Source organism: Natator depressus, chromosome 4 (genome assembly GCF_965152275.1).
Source record: "Natator depressus isolate rNatDep1 chromosome 4, rNatDep2.hap1, whole genome shotgun sequence".
Lineage (NCBI taxonomy): Eukaryota > Metazoa > Chordata > Testudines > Cheloniidae > Natator > Natator depressus.
In genome coordinates this window covers 98,914,141-98,937,592 of record NC_134237.1, presented here as the reverse complement: position 1 = coordinate 98,937,592, position 23,452 = coordinate 98,914,141, and positions in this window count along the sequence as shown.

Sequence of the window (23,452 nt, the reverse complement as noted above, 5' to 3'; positions counted from 1 at the left end):
TGCCACTTCAGCCAACACTTTTTGTTGTTAAGCAGTAAGCATGCCTTTGGCATAATTTCTTTAGTTTTGATTCCATCCAGAAGATGATGGTGATACATACACATGCTAGTAAGTTTACTACAGTATGCTAAACTCCTGCATAAGGAGGACTATCATTGATCCATAAGAGGAAGAAAATATTTATCATTTTTTAAAAAATGAATATGGAGCTATAGATAAATACAAAAATAAAGTAGGGTAGCACTTTATGCTGTAAAAAGTGCTTATTTTCTTCTGTTAGCCAACATGTTCATATTACAAAATATATATAAAAATAACCAGTGTCTGCGTGAATCTTTGTACCGGCTTCCTCAGGCAGCAGGAAGGGTTCTTAAGGTAAATTGTCACACAAAATGAAGGAAGAGAGAGGAACGCTGCCACAAAAAACTTGTCTGATGGGAGATTCAGATTTGAAACAATGTAACTTCCTCTCCAGCAGAGACTCTAACCTTCTGAATCAAGGAAAAGTCCATTAAAGATTGAGTTTCTCCCCTGTTCTCTGCAAAATGTAATTTGCATTTTAACACCTTACTGCTGTGCCAAAAATGTTGAAGTGAAATGTTTCAAATAAACTTGTCAACCATAGCAGAAGGCTGACTCTGGCATGTTTCGCAGTTTTTACACTTTCAGTTATTATTGTAGTCTGTTAAAGTACATTTCTAACTGAAATTTTAGTGCTTTCAGCTGATATTGATGGGGCTTAAAAATCTGTTGCAGGTTCTTTTGATCTTGTATACATTTCTGACTGCAGCCTATTTAGTTTCTCTCCAGTAAGATTTCTCTGTTGGTTCTACTTCTGAACTGTAGTTCCTGCATCACAAATATGCAGACAGATACGCAAGGTCTACTAGACACCTGGACAGTCAGCGATTCAGAATTCATAAGGCAGTCAAAGCATCAAGTGCGGCAGAATAGGCATGAGTTCTGACCCACCTTATTATAGACACAATCTGAAAGAGAATACCTCAAGATTTTAAATATCTAGGGCCTCAGTCTCAAGTGCAAAACAGCCACAGTGCACTTCACAAGGACCCCTAAAGCTGATGCAACTCCTCCAAAGAGAATGACCCCCATGTAAGGGTGATTTTCCAGTGATGAAGAGCACTTACGGCATTCCCCATCCCTGTTGCTTGCACAGGTTAGCTGGAAGACAGAGGTCATCGTTCTGAGATGACTCTGCATCATGCCATCCTTCAGGTGTATTTTTTGGCCCCTTGTGGCAGTTTGCAGCTGCCATGAGTTTCAGGACCTCTCAGGCAGCAGTACTTCATAACGGGGTAGCAGCCCTTCATACAGCTGCACCAGGATCAGGCAGAGCAAAGATGAGATTTAAGCCACTTTTGCACCTTCCCCTCCACTGATCTGCTATAAATTTGATCTCAATATTGAGACATGAGACTCTACAAAGCAAACAGAAAAAAAGGAGGAAATATTGTTAGGTTGTAATAAGAATGAGGCAGAGAATAGTACTGGACATTAGTATGGTATTTCCATATTTCTCAGCAATATGTACTAACATTTAGTATAGCATTTCCTGTCTTTTGACAGGAAATTTGTTAGTCTCTAAGGTGCCACAAGTACTCCTTTTCTTTTTGTCTTTTGAGTGTTATATATGAGTGTGGGGGGTTAGACTAAATGACCCTTTCAGTCCATTTTAACCCTATGATTCTATATACCAATTGATGGTGAACCCTGCTCACCCCATCTCAAAAAGATTATAGGCAAAAGGAGCCACAGAAGAGCAACAGAAGTTATTAGGGGCTGGAAATGTGTTCTGTAGCAGATGACTATCATTTAAAGGCAAACAAGTTAGAGATAACACAGAAGTAGATAAAGTACTGTTTGCAGTGTTGTTGTAGCCATGTCGATGCCAGGATATTAGATAAATATTAGATTTATGCCAGGTGGGTGTCATAAACATACTGCTAAGGGTAGCATAAAATCCCTCCTTTACCTGTAAGGGGTTAAGAAGCTCAAGTGACCTGGTTGGCACCTGACCAAAAGGACCCATAAGGGAAGAAGCTCCTTTCAAATCTGTGGGGGGAGGTTTTGTTTGTGGCGTCTTTTGTTGTTCTCTCCAGAACAAAGAGACCAGGGCAGGAAAAACATATCTCCTAAAACCCTACCTGAAATAAGCATCTAAGATTACAAATTGTAAGTAATAACAAGGAAAGGCGTTAGCATATGGAAAATTCACAAGCTAAAACAAAAGATAATCTAAGAGGGAGGTTTACTCCTGTTTTTTGTAACTTTAAAGTTTTGCCTAGAGGGGAATCCTCTGTGTTTTAAATCTTATTACCATGTAAAATTACCTCCCATCCTGATTTTACAGAGGTGCTTCTTTTACTTTTTTCTTTATAATAAAGTTCTGATTTTAAGAATCGGATTGGTTTTTAGTGTCCAAAAACCCAAGGGTCTGGTCTGTGCTCACCTTGGTTACCTATTTGGTTGGTATATTATTCTCAAGCCTCCCCAGGAAAGGGGGTGAAGGGGCTTGGGGGGGGGATATTTTGGGGAAACACGAACTCCAAGTGGTCCTTTTCCTGAATCTTTGTCTAACTCACTTGGTGGTGGCAGCAATACCGTCCAAAGACAAGGAAGAATTTATGCCTTAGGGAAGTTTTTAACCTAAGCTGGTAGAATTAAGCTTAGGGGGTCTTTCATGCGGGTCCCCACATCTGTACCCCAGAGTTCAGAGTGGGGAGGGAACCCTGACAGTGGGTGAGGTAATGTCTTTTATTGGAAAGAATTTTTGTTGGTGAGAGAAAGAGATAAACAGCCCTGTGTGGCTCAAAAACTCTCCCCCACCAACATAAGTTGATCCAGTTAAAAAAAACATTACCTCACCCATCTTTTCTAAAATAAAGAGGGCCATTTGAGCTTGAGAGAGTTTCCCCTGAGCCATGGGTTGGTGCAGAGCTGTGCCATCCCAGGAGGAGCCCTGGGATGAAACTGACGATCACCATGTTCTTGTCTTGCTCTGGGAGAGTAAGGTGAGGGGTGGAAGGAGAAAACTTATTGCAGCCATTTACGTGGTGCAGTTTACTTCCACGCACGCACACACACCTTTCTAGGCAGGATATGGAGAAAGAGTGGAGCCACGGCTCTGTCCTTGTTCTTCCCCACTCCACGACATATATGGGAAGAGTAGCAGTCCCCTGTGCCAAGACTGGAGATCTAGGTAAATCCTGCGTGCCCTTAGACCTCTGTGCATCTGCTTAGAGCTCAATGGCAATCTAGCCCATAAAGAAAGTAAATCAATGTCCTTTTTACCATATTAAGAACACTAGACCAGTGGCAGTAAAAGGGAACACATTAAAGTTGATAGAGGAAGAAATATATTTTATAAAAGAGAGAATGGAAAATTAGCCTCACTGCCACAGTGGAGCTCCCTGTCAGATTTCAGTGAGGCCAGGAACTCAACAGGATTAAGAGGATTAGAGAGTTATATGAATCATAAGAACATTCACAGTTACATTAAGGTAAAAAAATCCCATAAGGGATATGAGCCCTCATGCTTCAGGGCATAAACCACCCACTTATTGCCTGGGATTAGGAAAACATTTTCCTACAGGGAGGTTATTCCACCACTGTATGCTACAGGAGTTCTTGCACCTTCCTCTAAAGCAGCTGGTACAGGACACTGTCAGATATAGGACACTTAACTAGAAGTACCACCGGTCTGATGCCACTGGCACTTCAGATATTTCTGTGCTCCCAAAAGAATGTAGTGTGTGTGTGAGAGAGAGAAGAGTGCTGGACTAAGTGACCTCCATTTACAAATATGGAAATAAAGCTTAACTATGGGTAAGGCTATGATTTTGTTATGGAGGTCGTGGAAGTTACAGAATCTGATTTCCAGAGATGTCTGTGATTTCAGCCCACAGTGCCTGGAAGCTGCCATGGGCACCCGGTAGTTCCTGGTGGTGCTGTGGGGGACCCTGCAGCTCTGAGCCATGGGTGGAGGATACCCTGCAGCTCCCCATTTTGTCATGCATATTTTTATGCAGTCACGGATAGGTCACGGGCTAAGTTCCCTGTAAGCTGTGTGGCCACCCAGCAGCCTATTAAGCACCGGGCAGGTGCTCAGAGAACCTGCCCAGCTATACCAAGCTAGTAACAAACAAACTTCTATCTCACGACACAGGTTAACAAGAAGTTAGAAATGCAGTCTCCTTAGGCATCCCAGCCCTTATCTCACCACCCACACACTTGACTTTATGTTGAGTGGTTATTGAAAACCAATTTCAAACAAAAGGTTCTTCTGATCTCAAGAGATCAGCCACACGACCAGCTCAATATGTAACTCAGATCTTAGTCAAAGTCATGCTAGTGCCAATCCTTTAGTAACTAGAAATCTAAAGGTTTATCAAAGAAAAGAAGAAGAGAATTAAAATGGTTAGTCGATCCTATACATACAATAATGGCAATGTTCTTATATCAGGTTTGTAGCAGTGATGTTAGAGATTGCTGGATTGTAAAATCTCTCTGCTAATGTCCAAAAGATTGGAAGGTCCTCAGTACTTAATCAATATGCTCCTTCCAGTTGTAAATCCACAGTCCAGAGAAAGAGCAGGAAAGAAGCAAGATGGAGATGTTTCAGGGGTCTTTTATACCCTTTGCCATGTGCCTGGAATTTTACTGTCCCAAACAAAGCTCATAGCCCAGCTTGTGGAAAGTTACTGGCACAAGATGGAATCCAGGGTCACACGAGTATATCACATGTCCTTACATGGCTTGATGACTCCCAGGACGTAGCCATTGGCCCGTTGGAGCCTGGAGCATCTGCAGGAAGAAGTATCTGGGCAGAAAGTTTCTTCTATGGCTCATTGTTAGAGCTAAGTGTCTTTGATAGATCATCAACACAAAACTGTCTGGCTTCAATGTAGATTTTACCTGGTGGGTGTTGCCCCAGGAACAAATACATTTGGGATATAGCTATATAGCCAATATTCATAACTTCAGATATAGTGATGATACAAAGATTTAAACAGGATAATTCTGATTTAGCAAGTCATAACTCTTTCATTGACACCTTACATGACATACTTTGTATAAGATTTGTCGCAATTGTCTAACAGTAGCACTATCATTTTTATGAATGGTCATTTCAGTCGTACAGCACCACATGTAATCTGCATAGATTTAGAGGAATTATTAACAGTGACCGTTAGACAGTGAGCACTGAGCATACACATAAATCCAAATATACACATAGTGGCCATGTGGTCTATACAGCAATGTATTATGAGTATTCAGCATGAAGAAATGCAGTGTAATTGAACATCAAAATTGCCATATAAAACCAGATTCTATTCTCTTTTATCATCAGTTCCCAGACTCACTAATACCAGTCATAGTCTTATTTGGCAATTCAAGTTATTTTGTATGTTTGCCATTTTCTGGGTGGAACAATTTTGCCAGAATTCCCTGTTTACTTTTAATTTCTGAATATTTAGATTCTGTCCCATGGGTTTTGAATCTCCATCTAGAGTGAACAGTTCTTTTGTTCTGCTTTCCTGAACACTGAGTATTTTAGAATATTTCTGAGTTCACTTCAAAGACTCCTCTTTCTCTGAGAATCAGTAGAGCAGTTCAAGAAATGTGTTTTATTGTTTCTTTAGAAAAGAACTTATTTTCTGGAAAATTATGAGCAAAAGTCTAATTTTGTCTCCTCTTTGTGAGGAGAAGTGATTTCATTCTTACTTTACATATCTTATCTCTACTTCAACATTTCAACTACAATGCAGCCTTAAAATCCCCATTTAAATATAGTTAATATAGAGTAATAGTAAGCAAATGGACTTCCCATTCTGCTCTGAACAGAATATAAATCCACCGTGCCTAATCCAAATGTACCCTTTTCCAGTAGTTTGGTTTTTTGCTAACTCAAGGCATGTCTTAACTGCAAAGTTAGCTTAAGTTACCACTCGAGTCCCATCCACACACAAAAACTCTTACCTTGAGTACAGTGGCTAGCCTGTCAAGGGACATAGGCTAAAGCAAGAGTTAACACAGATTGTCAGCTGCTAACATGACTGCTCTGCAATATGGATGCAGGCTAGCTCCACTCAAGTGCCATTGGTCCTCCAATGCCATCCCACAATTCCCTCATGTGTCCAGAAAGCATGGACAAGTTCTCCCACAATTCACTGGCAAAGAATTAATAAGGCAGCTCAGGATACTGCTGCACAAAGAGCCACGGAATATGCTTTCAGAAGTCTTAGTATCACACACGAGTGTGCACAGTGCCAGTGCTGATACAGCACCATGAGTGTTATTTCATAGTGTAGCTGCTCTCACTTGAGCTAGGTTGACTTGAGAGAAATAACTTGAATTTAGATAACTCAAGTTCCCTCTGCAGTGATGACACACCATCAGATAATATATGGTTAAGTTCTCTCCCCAAACTTGGCCTGGCTTGGGTTTTCCCTGCATGATCTCTTCCATCCCTCCCCTAATTACCTCTGCCTGTGAGAGAGACTTCAACCCTGTCATAAATATAAAGGGAAGGGTAAACCCCTTTAAAATCCCTCCTGGCCAGCAGAAAAATCCTCTCACCTGTAAAGGGTTAAGAAGCTAAAGGTAACCTCGCTGGCACCTGACCAAAATGACCAATGAGGAGACAAGATACTTTCAAAAGCTGGGAGGAGGGAGAAAAACAAAGGGTCTGTGTCTGTCTGTATGATGCTTTTGCTGGGGACAGAACAGGAATGGAGTCTTAGAATTTAGTAAGTAATCTAGCTAGGTATGTGTTAGATTATGATTTCTTTAAATGGCTGAGAAAATAGCTGTGCTGAATAGAATGAATATTACTGTCTGTGTGTCTTAAGGTTTTGCCTAGAGGGATTCTCTATGTTTTGAATCTAATTACCCTGTAAGGTATTTACCATCCTAATTTTACAGAGATGATTCTTTTTTACTTCTATTAAAAGTCTTCTTGTAAGGAAACTGAATGCTTTATCATTGTTCTAAGATCCAAGGGTTTGGGTCTGTGTTCACCTATGCAAATTGGTGAGGATTTTTACCAAACCTTCCCCAGGAAGTGGGGTGCAAGGGTTAGGAGGATTTTGAGGGGAAAGACATGTTCAAACTACGTTTTTTCAGGAACCCAGATAAAGTTTGGTGGTGGCAGTGGAAGTCCAAGGGTAAAATAGTTTGTACCTTGGGGAAGTTTTAACCTAAGCTGGTAAAAGTAAGCTTAGGAGGTTTTCATGCAGGTCCCCACATCTGTACCCTAGAGTTCAGAGTGGGGAAGGAACCTTGACAAACCCATTTTATATTCTGGCTATAGTTAACAAGATGCATATGTCACTATGATGTAGCAGTCATTACTTTCCTCTTTATGAAGAGTTCAAGCACTTGATATCAGAACGAATCAATAGAGGAGGCCTGTATCCCTACCATGTCTGAGCGTCTGACATTCTATCATAGTCATGTTTAAAGTAGTACATTACATACATGACGACTTAGGATACTGGGTATACAGTTCAATTTTAATTTGAAGTAAATGTGTCACTGAAGTCCTTAAGAGATACTATAATTTCATGAAAAAATTGTCTTTTTCCTTCATTTCTCCTTATTTCTTTCTGAGAACTCGGATTTGAAAAGTGGAAAATAATGATCAATTTAAGCCACCAAATACAGAAAAATGTATAAACTATAAAGCATCTTAAAGTGCATTCACTTAATTTGTAATTTTCTCTTTCTGTAAGCATCCTGAGTTGTTGCTTTGTTCTGAATGCAGAAGTTGAAGAGCTAAAAAAACAAAAAAAAACCTTCCTGCATCTGACATCATATGACTGATGTAACATATGCAAAAGGAAATAAAATCTTTTCAACTAAAAATAAAAAAAATAAAAAGGCAACTAAATCTTCATAGAGGCTTCATAAAAGGGTCCACATCTTTAACTGCTGCAAATGACTGCAGCTCTGTTGACTTTAATGAAACTGCTGATTTACACCAGCTGGTCCAAGATGGGTCTCCCTTCATATTGTAAGATCATTCCCTGTACTACTAGTCTCATAGTTGTGGGTCCTTTGCTTCTAATACCCTCACAGATGTTGTTTCATGTACATGTATCTTTCATCTTTCTTATAGTTACGATTACTCTCATGGCTTTCCTATCAACCCTAAAAATCAAGAAAATCAACAGTTCAGACAACACCAATATCCATCCCAACTACAGTTGACATGTCTTATGAATCTTGTATCAAAAATTTTTAAAAAACGTGACTCCTATGAGGAAAGGTTAAAAAAAAACTTTGCTTAGTTAGTCATGAGAAAAGACTGAGGGAGGACCAGATAACATAACTCTTTGAAAACTCTTAAGGGCTGTTATAAAGAGGATGGTGATCAATTGTTCTGCATGTTCACTAAAGGTAGACAAGTAGTAATGGACTTATCTTTAGCAAGAGAAATTTATGTTAGGTATCATTAGAAACCTCTTTCTAATAAGGATAGTTGAGCACTGGGATAGGCTTCCAAGGAAGGTTGTGGAATCCCCATCACTGGAGGTTTTAAGAACAGGTTAGACAGGTCCTGCTTCAGTGTGGAGGGCTGGCCTAGATGACCTCTCAAGGTCCCCTCCAGTCCTACATATCTAAATGGACTCTCACCCTCCTCATCTCCACAATAAAGCTCTGTCACTTCCAACCCATAACGCATCTCAAAATTGCACTGAAATGCAAAACAAACTAATATTAATGAAGTTTAAGAGCTCTTACCCAGAAAGATATTTAATGTAACATTTTGTGTGTTATTTCTCCCTATGAGAAGTGTCCTTGGAACTTCTGACAACTATACATACGAAACTTCTGATTTCCATAACTGGAAAAGACTGACCTCCGGCATACCTTGTGGTCCCAGTCTGGCCAGTTACATGCCTAACTTTAAGCACACAAGTAGCCCCCGTAGGCACCTGCTTAAATGCATTGCTGAAATGGGGTCTCTAACATCCTCCCTTCATTCTAGAAAGTATTCCAGGTTAAAGAAACTGTAATAGATATATCTTAGAAATTAGCTAGCTAAAAGAGGACAGCGTCATCTTAAATTCTTATTCAGAAAAAGGAAAATACAAAACACTTCTAGAAACAGTAGGGATGTTTCTGAACAGTTAATACACAGTCAAGTTAAATTCAGCTGCACTTTCCCCAAAGTCAGTGAACATCAGTCTGCAGTCTGAATATTAAACACTGTACATTATTTTGGCCTTTCAGGTCTTATAAATCATGTATAAAATCCAATATTACTTAGGGAAAAATGTATTAAATTCAATCTTCTAATTAGAGCCCATGAACTTTGTGGAGCACCACATTTATCTTATACATACTGCAATGTCAATATATACCAAGACTTTTATTACTATTAAAAAGCAACCAATTTATGACTAATTAAAATGAGTGAAGCAAAATGATAAACAAAGAAAAACCACCCAAATTCAATCATTAAAGTGAAACTCCAATGCACAGAATAAATATAAAGTCACTTGAATGCACTATCAGATCTTCAGTCATTTCAGGACATAAACTATTCTAAATCAATGCACATAAGCTACTGTGCCAAATTCATCCCAGAAGTTATTTGAGGGACGAAATTGGCCCATTGACTTTATTCTTGGATTTATGAGATTGTTCTTCAGTGTGTTATTTACACAAATGTAGGTTTGTCCACTTAATTGCAAGAAATGGAAGTCTGCTGTTATTCCAAGAAAAATAATAACTTGACTAGATTTCCATTTGTAGTAGTTATGGACAAATGGGCATGTTAGACGTTATTGTTCCTTATAGCTGACATGATGCCTTCACTGCACAATATTCAATACTGTTGAGCATATATACAGAGACTGGATTGTATAAAATCAGATGGAGAATTTCTAATGGACTTTGAACCCTTTGAAAGGTATAAGAATACATATAAACAGTGAGTAGCAGTGTTTCTGGGTTCTTTACTTCCCCCTCTGCTTTTTTGCATCTTGGAAGCACTCTCTTTAGTGCAGGGGCTAACAGGCCATTACAAAGGTCATACAAAGAATGGAGGTTTCTTACTCTTTCCCCTCATGCACCCTTTGTGCTTGTGCAAGGGCCAGCCACAATCCAGCCCTTAGTTCTTTCAAACTCTTTAATTGCTTGTGCTAGGAGCCTGGATTTAGGATTGCTCATTTATAAGCATAAATTTGACCTAGTTGGTAGGACTGAAATCTGGTGGGAAGATAAACATGATTGGAATGTAAAAATCACGACTTATAACCTTATTTAGGAAGGATTAGGTGGGCAGAAAGGGAGTGGCACTCAGTCAAAAACAGCATTACCCATTTCCAAGTCACTGACAACTCAGAAGTAAATGATCTTGAATGCTCATTGTGGATCAATGCCCTAACACAGTGGTTCTCAACCCACAGCCTGCATAGGTGTGCTAAAGGCTGCCGCCCATTCTCATGCGGCCAGGTCCGGTGCTGCCGCCTGTCTTGCACCCAAGGTTCTGCTCCTGGCCCCATTCTGTGGATGGGGTCTCTGGGAGGGGGCACTGGGCATAAGGGTGTGTGGGCAGGTTTGTGGGGGGCACACTGTGGTTCTCAACCTGCAGCACAGGTAACGTTTTGGCCCACAATGATAAATAGGTCGAGAACCACTGCCTTAACAGGTAAAATACAAGAGGGGGGTATTAGTTAGCGTCTGTGACAGACCACCAAAAAAAGTCACACTAGAGAACAGGATGACTGCCTCCTTAAGCACCTATCTTCTATATTGTGTAGGGGGGAAAAAGCTGTGTTGTCATGGTGGACTTCAATCTGAATGATGTGCTAGAAGCCTCATACTGCCAGTATTAACACGTCCTTGGAATTTCTGAAAATTATACGTGACACTTTCCTAGCTCAAAAAGTGTTGCATTCAACACTGGAGGCTACTATATTAGACTTCACCTTGATACATAAAGAGGAATTGATCACAGAATTAAAAATCAGTGGTTGCTTAAGTGCAAGTAATCAAGACCTAATTAAATTTGTGTGAAAACAGCACAAGTCCCAACCGGTAATATTTTATATATATAATGCTTTAAATGAACCAGTTGCAAAAACTGAAAACAATCAGCCAAGTCAGGTGGGAGAAAGAATTTAAACAGAAAAATGTGAATCATAACTGTGAAGTGCTTAAGAATATTTAACACAATCCCACAGTAAAGAAAATGGTTACACTGGTTTAATACAAAAACACCCTAATTTGGAGGGGAAATGAAAGTAGTAATGCAAAATAATTTTTATTTTGCACACACACAAAAGGAAGCTGATACCAATGTATATAAATTAGAAGTTAGGAATTATAGCAAATGGATAAGGGAAGCAAAAAGACAACAGGAAAAATCCATGGCCATGAGAGTTAAGGTCTATAGGAGTTTTTTTTTAAAATATGTCAGGAACAAAAGGATCCCTAACAATGGTATTTGCCCATTACTAGATGAAATGATAGAATTGTCAATAATAATGCAAAAGGGGCAGAAGTATTCAATACATATTTCTGTTCTGTATTTGTGATTATATCTGGTTTATTCCCACCATTTGATGATGAAATACTTCCTATTTCAATAGCAAGGAGGATGATAAACAGCAGAGTCACAGAGTGGCTGGCCCCTGTAAATTAAGTAGGTCCAGTTCCCCTGTGCCAGAACCGATGTTCCCAATTTGGCCAAGTGAGAGGACAAAGAAGCACCTGGGGCTCTCTCTTCAGATTCTCCCTAATGAGTCAGAGTTGATTGGAAAAGACCGAATCTGTTGAGAGCAGAAAGCTCTGCAGGCCTTCCTTGAGAATAGGGAGGAATTGGCTAGGAGGCTGGCAGAGGGGCTAGTTTGCTGACTGACTGGACCTAGAAGGCCAGTGTTAGGTGGCTGAAAACCTCTAGGAGAGAAGAGCCAATGGAGAACTAGTCTGCAGATGTTCCTGAGCAAGAGATCCAGTGTCAGGAGGCTGAAAAGGGGTGAGTTATTGGACTGTGGGAACTGAATGCTAGTTGACTCATGGGTGAGGAGCTTTTTTAAAAAGTCACTGTACATTTCTAGGTTTTACTGTAGGAATTAAGAGAACAATTATTAGGAGGGTTCTATGTATTATTGTATGGTACCTAAATAAATTATGCTCAAAATGGCATGATGAATGGACACTGGTAGAGACTGTTCTTTTTATAGCTGGACTGAGAGTAAACTGATGCAGATGCACCTGCTGGGTAATGACCTGCCACAGAAAGGTGCTCCAGGCTGCTACTAAAGTTAGACATTTTAAAATAAGCAGGTCCAGATAACTTGTATCCAAGAGTTTTAAAAGAGCTGGATAAGTAGCTCGTTGGACTGTTAATATCATTTTTTACTAAGTCTTGAAACACTGGGAAAGTTCCAGAGGACTGGAAGAAAACTGTTGTTCTAAGAAGGGTAAATGGGATGACCTGGGTACGTATTCACCAATAACACACATTTGATATGGTTTATATGATAGTTACAAGTGTCTTTATCTGCATCAATAACCATATAGGGTTAGCTCATAACCCAAATACCCAGCAGTATAGCGTAGTGTAGTGAGGCATGTATCATAGACAATGGGACCTACATCGCCAAAGAGGAGGCTATCTGAGGCTCATTTCTGATCCAGCGCTGAGACTGTCAATTGTCAGAGACACCAGCCCACACTTGCCTCATGTGAGAGTTGAGGGTCCCAATGAAGAGTGTGTCAACCTGTATAAGACTGAAGTCAACACAGCAAGTCCTGGCCAAAAGCTTCTCGGCCCTTTAATGAGATTTGGTAACCATAAGTGGGTTCCTCCTACAACCACAATTCTGATCTGTGTGCCTGCCTCAAAGGTACGACAAACATAATACACTAAAGAACCCCAAACCCAAGCCTCCAAGCACTCTAGGAAAGATGAAAAAAATTGCTTGACTGCTCATGCCAAGATGCATTATATATTCTTCCTAACCCTAGAGGTAACCAGCCAAAGCACTCCAGGTGAATCACCATAGATTCCCCACGTCCAACAGCCATGAACAAACTACACCAAGAATGGAGTTAGGGTAGGTGGTTAGATTAAAGACTGGGCTGGCTGGAGCACTCTCAGGGCATGCATAGACCACATCCCCACCTGGAACTAAGCAGTGGGATTGAATAGCAGCCACAGGAGCCCAGCCTGGGCTAATCCTGGCTACTTGGTGGAACACAGTGTGGGAGCAGTTCATCCCTCACCACTGCCATCAAGGACATGCCTGGGATATCTATTCTGCAGCTGGAATGATCAAAGCAGTGCCCTGATAAAGAGAAACAGCACTGAGTTCACTTCATTTCCCCTCAGTATGGTTCAGTTCATTTAGCAGATGAATATTTGAGGTTTTGGGGTTGTTGTTTTTCAAAAAGAATTTTGAATCAGTTTTTTTTTTTAATACACACGTCAATGTCAACTGACTTAAAATGTTTAGAGGGTAAATTTCAGTAGCAATGCAAGTGTTTACTATATACATCACATAAACTGGACAAAACCTGGCAATTTGCCATCTATTAGAATGAATATCAATGTTATGGGCGGCTTGCTTTCTCATGGGTTCTGACAAGAGCTAATTCAAGTGTATAATGCACGAGAGGCACTGGTTAAAATAGATGTGGGCTATTAACTTGGTTTACAGCTTTATTGTTGAGTTGTGGAAGTCTAAAGATGTAATATTCAGATTAAGTTCAGATATATTAAGTAAGGAAAACAAATCTAGTTGTGCTTTGATTTGGTTCATACACAAACTGTCTAGGCAAACGAAAATCTAACTTCAATTCCCAAATCTCACATAATAAATAAATTGTAGATCATATTTTTTCATAGACCAAGGTTTGCCTTGAAGCTCTTAAGTTAAAAGGGCTCTGATCTCTGCACTGGCTCCCTACTGAAATAGAACTGAGGATGTACCCTAACTCCTTCCACACACCCCGCCTTCCTGACCCCATGATAGTGGTGTTCCATGGAGAAATGAAACAGTTGACAAATAGGGGAAAGACTGCTGAGCTCAAGGGACAGAACATTGAAGAGAAGTGGAGCTAGATCATGGAACTCATTAACAGAAGCTATAACTAGTGTTATGCCAGGAATATTTCAAAAAGTACACATTTCTCCAGTGAGTCTGTGAAATCTCTCCAGTGATCTCACTTTACTTTAGGATCTGGAAATAGAAATCACTCTCCTTAATTACCCAAGTTAGAGATTGCACTCTGGGAGTAGCACTAAAATGTGTTTAGTTCCATTTCCTTGGTCTTATGTGATCTGGGTCTAATTTTGTTTTTAAATAAAAATAGCGTTTTGCCTTTTAGAAAACTGTAAAGCTAAAAGCCTCTTTATAAAACTGACACTCTTTCCATTTCCCCTGTTCCTTTACTTTTCAGGCCACACACATTTTTAAACACCTCTCATCTCTAACTGTAGGAGTTTAGAACAGACATGCCTTCTGTTGCATTTAATAAAGGCTAAAATTTTCTAAAGTACCAAATAATTTAGGAACCCAAGTCCCAGTTTCAAAAGTAATTTAGTTACTTAGGAGCCTAAGTCTCATTGAAAGTCAGTAGGATTCAGGCTCCTAGGTGCCTAAATCACTTCTGAAAACAGGAAAACATGAGAAAAATGAAATGTCTACAGGCTTGATGCCTCTCATCAGGCACAGAAGGGGCAATTTGCATCCCCCCCCCATCTGTACAACTGTACATGTGCAGTTGGGGTGGGAGGGATTCCCTCCTGGAGGAGAACAGGCACCACTGCAGTTTGACAGAAGTTGGAAGCATTAATATCCTCTGAGCCTCCATTGACTGGTCTGAAAAAGTCAATCTTCTGTATACCTGGGGTCACACTTCCCTCCTCTGGTTAATCTCAGTCCCCATGAGAGAGTAGGGGATTATAGGAGGCTTGCTCTGTAACTATTTTCCTCCAGGCATACCTTCTTCTGTTTGGGACTGTCTGTATTCCTTTTACACAGCAGGGCTGCTACTAGCAGGTCAGGCTTCTGTACCAGATATGGACTGACTACAGAGCTTCCATTGTGGCAGGAGATACAAGAGATGTGTTCTTTTAAAAAGACTTTAATGCACTGCCAGGTGTGGTTGTCAGCAGTTCGGGTAAGTCATGTTACACATGGGGTGGCCTTTGCATCATGGCACCACTGAGTGGATGAACATTGAATACAGTTTTAGCATTCCACCACGGGGACTGTAACAGGGTGGTTTACTCCTTAATGGCTAGTTGCCTGGGACCAGTCAACCCTAGCTACTAAGAAGGCACACCTGGGCAGAGATCAGCTGATTCACCCATTAAAGAGCAGCAGGAAAAAGGGGGAGGCTTCTGGGCATCACTAGGCTCCAGCATGGAACCCTCAGTTTTCAGGGAGAAGGCTCCAGTCAAGGCAGGCCCACAGCAGGACTCAATTGGGACTTAAGAACATTTATTTTGAATATTTTGTTATATTAATAAATCCAACCCCAGGAAGGGGTATTGCTGAACTTAAGAGGAGTTTGTCTATAAGGTGCCAGCAGAAGTCAGGCATTAAATCTGACCATTAGTATTAACTAGGCAATAGGATAAGGATACCCCTGTATACAAATACTTCATAATGATACAAGAAAGACCAAACAGAACATTCTTCAGTATAAACTGCTTCACCTTATGCACCAGTTATCTGTGCTCATAAAGCACAAGAGCCTACATGAGAACGATGAACGTTGGAGATATCAAGGTAGGATGTGTGATACTTTACCTATTGTGTGGATATGTCCTATCATCTAGCCCTCATGGAATCAAGTTTAACAAGAGCTGAACAGTCTGTTTGGGATAGAGCCCTCACCACCCTTATAGAGCTCCATGAATAATTATATATATATAAATAAACTGCAGGACTTCTACAACTTTAGGGGAAACGGTTTGGCAATTTAATCTATGTGAATGTGACTGGGTTCACTCACCACTGAGGCACCTCCTGGCAGCTGTCATGGGAATTAGCCCTGCTTGCCAGGACATCCTCCTCTGGTGGTGCCTCGCTGCCATCACATTTGTTCCAGGACCCGCACCACTCCCATGACTGTGGCATCCCCTTCAGTGGCACTGCCCTCCAGCTGCACCACACTCTATTCCCCCCACTTCAGACCTGCAATCTCTGTCCAGCCACTCCCTCAGTGGCAACTGCAGTCCATTGTCCCGGGACTGCTTCCCATGGGGCTCCAGCACCTTCTTCTGCCCAAACCTCAGGGCCTCAGCCTACAGGCCCTAGCAGGCAGAAGCTCTCTCTAGCTCCCCTAGTCTCTGCTTATAGCACTATTCTAGCTCAGATACTGGTGCGCCTTCCTCCTGCTAGGAGCCTCACCTTTTCCCTAAGAGCTCCAGTCAGCTACTGAACTGTGCTCTGCCCTGCAGCCTCTCTTGTATGAGCCTGCCAGGCCATGATTGGCTGCTTCTCTCAGCCCCTTTCTAATTGGCTGCCTCTGGCACAGCCTCCCTAGGGCTGCTTCAAAAAAACTCCTTTTCTGCCAGTGAGGGACAGCCAACCCATCACGTGCACTAAACACATAGTTTTACACAAATGGGGAACCTATTCTTATTGACTACAGACAGCTGGAAATTTTTCAGTGAAACAGAATTTTCTTGGAAAATGCCACTAGGTCATATCCAAAATGTCTCACGAAAAACAGTTGAGTTCAATGAACTTCTGCTGAATTACAGGCAGGGAGGGTTCTGTTGGAATCCTGTCTGGTTCCCTACCAATTATCCTGGGGAGCTACTGGGGAGCCTTGCAGTGTGGACTGCTCCAAGGCCAGGAATGTTGTTTGTCACTTTCTCTTATCTTTATGATCATTTTTCTTATCACCTAATCTCCTCTGTTCCCTTCTTGGACTACACTATTTATTTTAGGTCATAGGATTGATGAGATCTGTAAGAAATGTAAGGCTCTATGAAAGAAAAATCTACTTGATTTATCATCTGGCATTTGTTTAGTACTCCAGAGCCATCATCATAGCCTTCAATAAACAGATGAACTTCAGGGTTACTTTCAATAGCAGACAAGAAGTTGAATACTAAATTTAGAATTAGCTGGTGATATCCAGGACTGGTAGCACCTGCTGAGATTGCCCAACAGTGCTCATTGTAAGGCCATGTTTTCAGTTGCTTATAACTTTGCCAGACTAATGGTTTGGGCTGAAATTTTCCATATCAGGTGTCTACCTCAGGCCATATTTTTTTCTAAAACATTTCAGGCAAAACAGCCCAGCCAACTCTGAGAATGAGGATAGGAAGAAAATACATTGTTTTGTCCATGTTAAAAATGTTAGTGACCTTTTCTTCTGAAAGATCTAGGACCAACACCCCATCCAACAGGGACTTGAAATTTGGCAAAGGGGTGGTCTTTGCATCAGGGATTGAGCCAGCTGAAAGTTTTCTAATGGAAGGGTTCCCTTCAGTTCCTCATCCATAAAATGGGGATGATAATAATATCCCCTCCTCTCACACTCATGTTATGAAAATAAGTTAATGTTTGTGAAATGTTTAGCTATTATGGAGATGAGTGCGATAGAAAAGCCCACGAAGAAATGAATAGTGTGTTCAGAGCAAGGTTCAAGTAGTGTGCAGTGAAAAAAGCATGGGACCACGCATTGAGAAAACAAAATATTAAACAGCTGCTCATTGAGTGAGCACCATCCATTATGTGCATTAAATGAGGCAATGGCCCAACAGGAAAAAAAGTATGATTATCATGTAATTAATTGAAGTCTATATTATAATTTATATGCTCGAGAGGGCTGAATTAAAGTTGCGTGAGGCAGCCTTAATTCTGGCATTTCCGAACTTGGGAGGGCTTGACTTTGCAATTTTTATTGAACCAACTTCTGGTGGCAGAAGAGACATGCTCCTGAGATTCTCAGAGCTCTCCTTCAGGTCTGGGAAAGGTAACCAGAATAATGTCACAGCTCATTACAAGGAGGGACAGATTGTTAAGCATAAGGGGTTAACACATGTTGCAAGAAACCACTTAAAATGAAGAGGGCAATTAACACCTCTGCAGTCATAGGACAATGGATAATTAGTAGGCTACAAATTATTCTAATGAGCTATAAAACCAGTGTCTGTTGAGACCATGATTTTTAATGGCTAGCTGAATCATGAATTTAAGTTCCCAGGCTCATCTTTTGAAGGTATTGTGCATGTTTCCTTTGAGGAGGAGGACTGAGAAGTCTGCTATAGAGTTATCACTTTGAAGTTTTCATCCATGGATGGTACAGTGTTTTTGCCTTTTATCGTTTTTCTGCGTTGAGTTTATTTGAGAACACAGTGATTTGTCTGGCTTCACCCATCTAGTTGTTGTTGGGGCATTTGGTGCACCGGATGAGGTATGCCATGTTGTGATAGAGATATCTAGGACCCATGGGTCTTGAAAGGTGTGCTATGGGTGGTACTGATCCTTGTAGCAGTGGAGATGTGGCTGCAGGTTTTACATCTGTTGTCCTGGCAAGGTCTTGTGCCACTTTGAGTTGATGTGCCCTCATCTGTAGGGAGCTTGCTTCTGATAGACCCTGCCAGAACAACAGATACAAAAGGGAATGTGAAAAAATTCAAACAAGGTAGGTCAGGCTCAGTCCCTAACTTACATCCCTGTAACTCTTTTGACTTCAGCAATATTACTCCTGATTTTCACCTTTGAAACAGAGTAAGTTTGGTAAACTTTCATTTAGTCTTATTTCCATTCAAATGCTATAAAAGAAAATTATTAAAAAATAACATTAAAAGCAAAATTGGAAGTAGAGATGGAGTTAAGTTGAAAATCCTTATCCAAAGGATTCAGATATAGTCAACCACAAAATTCATTTTCATACATGGGTCCAGATTCTGAAAGGCCTGTGCTCTAAAATTTAAGAGGTATTGCGATCCTGGGCCTGATCCTGAGATCAGGCCCAGCTATGTTCAGTGCAGGAGCATGGTTTGGGGGAAGACACAGAGGTGGTTTTATGCCATCTCTCTTCTTCCTTGATCCTAGGAACAACTTCGGGGGCAGTTCAGCCCGCAGCACAATTTACAGCAGCCCTGAACTCCTCCAATTTACACTGCTTGGTAACAGCCCCTAGGGACCATACCAGTGTCACAGCATCAGCAAAATGCCCCTTGTTCGTACTAAGCTGGGATGACCAGGATCTGGAAGGATAAGGCCAACCATGCCAACGTTACACCATACATAGATTCCCCTGCACAGTAGGAATTCCCAGGTAGTAATTTGCATCACTGGTGGGACAAAAGAAGATGGAAAATTGGCCAGAACAATGCAGAGAATCTCACCCATTGTTTTCTAGTTCTATCTAGCTATTTTGAGATTTGAGACCCACTTCTCACTGAGAATGAGAAAAGTAAGACATTTCACAGTTAAAGTTTTATATTTACTTACAATATTGTACGTGAAGGATTGCAAGTTTTTAGTATCAGTTAATACTATACATGATCATGTGTGCACAATGAGGTGATTTATGAACATACTATAATAGCAGTTCTAGCTCTGATTTAAAGAGCCTTTCCTTTGTTTGGGTGATGGCTACATTTCAGCGATGAAATAATTCCTATACAGTATGCTGTCTTGGAAAGTACTTTTGGATCCATCTGGGTGAAATCAATGGGAATGGATTGGTGCTCAGTGTTTTTCAAAAAGTTTCTGTAGGTGCCTTAATATGGACACAAGGCCCTAATTTATGCTCATTTTTAAAAATCTTGGGCAGAGATTTCTGTTTTGATTTATAATTTAAATTTTTAAAAGCATCTCTCTGGTCAGAAAGCCTGTAGAGAAAATTTCAGAGAGGGTTTTATGGCCAAGTCAAGTGTGAAATTAAAAAAAAAAAAAAAAAGTGGATGGACTCTCTCTCTCTCACACACACACACACGCCCACACACGCACACGAATTAGCTTGGAACCCTTGAACAGTTAACAGCAAGCACAGGGATAGACTCTCTATTTGGAATCTAGTCCATAGTAAAGGGCAGCACCTTGTTCACTTCCCCTAGAGCAGCCTGCAGGGGCTGAGATGTAGATTGTGATTCAGTATCTCCCTCCTACAGGTCTCCTCATTGCTCCAGGTAGGGAGAAAACTATGCCTATAACTAATTAAGGGATAGCTTGTGACATTCCAGTTTGCTACTCTTTGCTTGCAGCTGCACTGTCATGCTTTCTCTGGAGCAGTCTGGAAGGGAGATGGTGAAACAATGACTCTGTTGCTCCATATGAGGGAGTACCCTTAATCGGGTCTGGCACTGTGAATTTTCCCTGATATGCCAGTGGAATTACATCACCAGGCATTTTAGAGTCAAGGCTCACCCATTCCCTTCTTTTTCCCCACAAAAGAGATGTAGTGGCTCCAGGCAGCCTGCTTCCCTGCTGCACTCAGGAAGCTGTGGTACAGGATGCCATCTATTCTCTTGCCGCAGCATGTAGGATGGGCATGATCTAGCCCATAATAATCCAATAAGAAAATATCTGAGTCCTCTGTAGGCACCACTTTTATTTATTCTTGGTTCTAGATCAGGGTTTTATGGTCCTGAAATAATAGCTCATAGATTTTTTTTTTTTTTAAAGAACCCATCCATAGTGGAGCAATATTCTTTGTTACCACAGGATGGCACCTTTTAAACTCTTAGCTGTATGACAAACTTGTCAACATATTTTTAAGCTAACTACATTATATAGGAGTAAGAGATATTCACTCAATTATTCCTAAGATTTTGTTTTAATCTCCCCCTAAAGTATTTCATTTGGGGATAATAAATATTTTGCTATATGTTAGATCTAGGCACAAACTTTAGAAAGAATAATGTATTTGCTTAATTTATCTGCTTTTTCTGCCTATGGAATTCCATGAGAAGACCATTTTTTAAAATTTATTCATTATTTACATTTGTCCAGTATTTTTACACTCTGGTTAATTGCAGATTTAAAAATCAAGTTGCTTACTTGAGACAGGTCAGCTAAATCTAGTCAGATTGTTTCTGCTGTCTGCTTGAATAAGCACACAAGCACTTCTGTGTTAAATGCTTACCAAAGATAATTTAAAATTTGGTTTCTATTAATGTTTTGTACATACAACTTTTAAATTTAGTTTCCACTCATATTTCAGGCAGCAGCAGTTGTTCACTTAAATGTTTATAGAAAATATATACAAAAAAGGGGTATAAACAGGTCTTGAAAAATTCAGTTCAAAAATCTATTAGTCACTAAAATTATTGAACTGTTTTCTCCTAACATTATTGTGTATATATACACACTTATGGGTATGTCTACACTATGAAATTAGGTCAATTTTATATGTCAATTTTTAGAAATCAATTTTATACAGTCGATTGTGTATGTCCCCACTAAGCTCATTAAGTTGGCAGAGTGCGTCCTCACTACCGTGGCTAGAATCGACTCACGGAGCGGTGCACTGTGGGACGCTATCCCACAGTTCCCGCAGTCTCTGCTGCCAGTTGGAATTCTGGGTTAAGCTCCCAATGCCTGATGGGGCAAAAACATTGTTGCAGGTGGTTTTGGGTACATGTCGTCAGTCTCCCCTCCTTTCCTCCCTCCGTGAAAGCAATTGCAAACAAGCATTTTGTGCTTTTTTTCCTGGGTTACCCGTGCAGATGCCATAGCATGGCAAGCATGGAGCCCACTCAGCTCACTGCTGCTGTTGTGAGCATTGTAAACTCCTCGCGTATTATACTGCAGTATGTGCAGAACCTGGCTAAGGGACGGCACCAGGAGGATGATTGTGAGGAGGACATGGACACAGACGTTCCTGAAAGCACTGGATGTGGCAGTTGGGACATCATAGTAGCAGTGGGGCTGGTTGATACAGTGGAACACTGATTCTGGGTCCAGCAAACAAGCACAGACTGGTGGGACCACATGTCTTGTGGGTATGGGATGATTCCCAGTGGATGCGAAACTTTCACATGCATAAGGCCACTTTCCTGGAACTCTGTGAGTTGCTTTCCCCGACCCCGAAGCGCAGGAATACCAAGATGAGAGCTGCCCTGACAGTTGAGAAGCGAGTGGCGATAGCCCTGTGGAAGCTTGCAATGCCCGACTACTACCGGTCAGTCGGGAATCAATTTGGAGTGGGCAAATCTACTGTGGGGACTGCTGTGATTCAAGTAGCCAATGCAACCACTGACGTTCTCCTATCAAGGGCAGTGACTCTGGGAAATGTGCAGGTCATAGTGGATGGCTTTGCTGCAATGGGTTTCCCTAACTGTGGTGGGGCAATAGACGGAACGCATATCCCCATCTTGGCACTGGACCACCTTGCCAACCAATACGTAAACCGCAAGGGGTACTTCTCAATGGTGCTGCAAGCACTGGTGGATCACAAGGGATGTTTCACCAACATCCAAGTGGGATGGCCGGGAAAAGTGCATGACGCTCGCATCTTTAGGAACTCTGGGCTGCTTGAGCAGCTGCAAGAAGGGACTTACTTCCCAGACCAGAAAATTACTGTTGGGGATGTTGAAATGCCAGTAGTTAACCCTGGAGACCCAGCCTACCCCTTGCTCCCATGGCTCATGAAGCCATACACAGGCAGCCTGGACAGTAGTAAGCAGCAGTTCAACTATAGGCTGAGTAAGTGCAGAATGGTGGTAGAATGTGCCTTTGGACATTTAAAAGTTTGCTGGTGCTGTTTGCTGACTAGGTTAGACCTCAGCGCAACCAATATTCCCATTCTTATTCCTGCTTGCTGTGTGCTCTATACTATCTGTGAGAGTAAGGGGGAGACATTTATGGCAGGGTGGGAGGTTTAGGCAAATCGCCTGGCTGCCAATTTTGAACAGCCAGACACCAGGGTGATTAGAAGAGCACAGGTAGGCGCGCTGCACATCAGACAGGTTTGAAAACCAGTTTCATGACTGGCCAGACTATGGTGAGACAGTTGTGTGTGTTTCTCCTTGATGCAAACCTGCCCCCTTTGTTGATTTTAATTCCCTGTAAGCCAATCACCCTCCCCCCTTCAATCACAGCTGGCAAAGGAAATAAAGTCACTATTGTTTTGAAACCATGCATTCTTTTTTTATTAATTAAAAAAAAAGGGAGATAACTGATAAGGTAGCCCAGGGGGGTAGGGTGGGGTGGGGGAGGATGGGAGGACAAGGGCACATTGCTTATTGTAGCCACACTACAAATCAAAACTGTTTGAATGACAGCCTTCTGTTGCTTGGGCCATCCTCTGGAGTGGCATGGCTGGGTGCCCAGAGCCGCCTCTTCCCCTCCCCCCCCCGCATTCTTGGGCATCTGGGTGAGGAGGATATGGAACTGGGGGAGGAGGGCAGGTGGTTGTACAGTAGATGCAGCGGCAGTCTGTGGTCTTGGCTTTCCTGCAATTCCACCAGACATCTGAGCATGTCCGTTTGCTC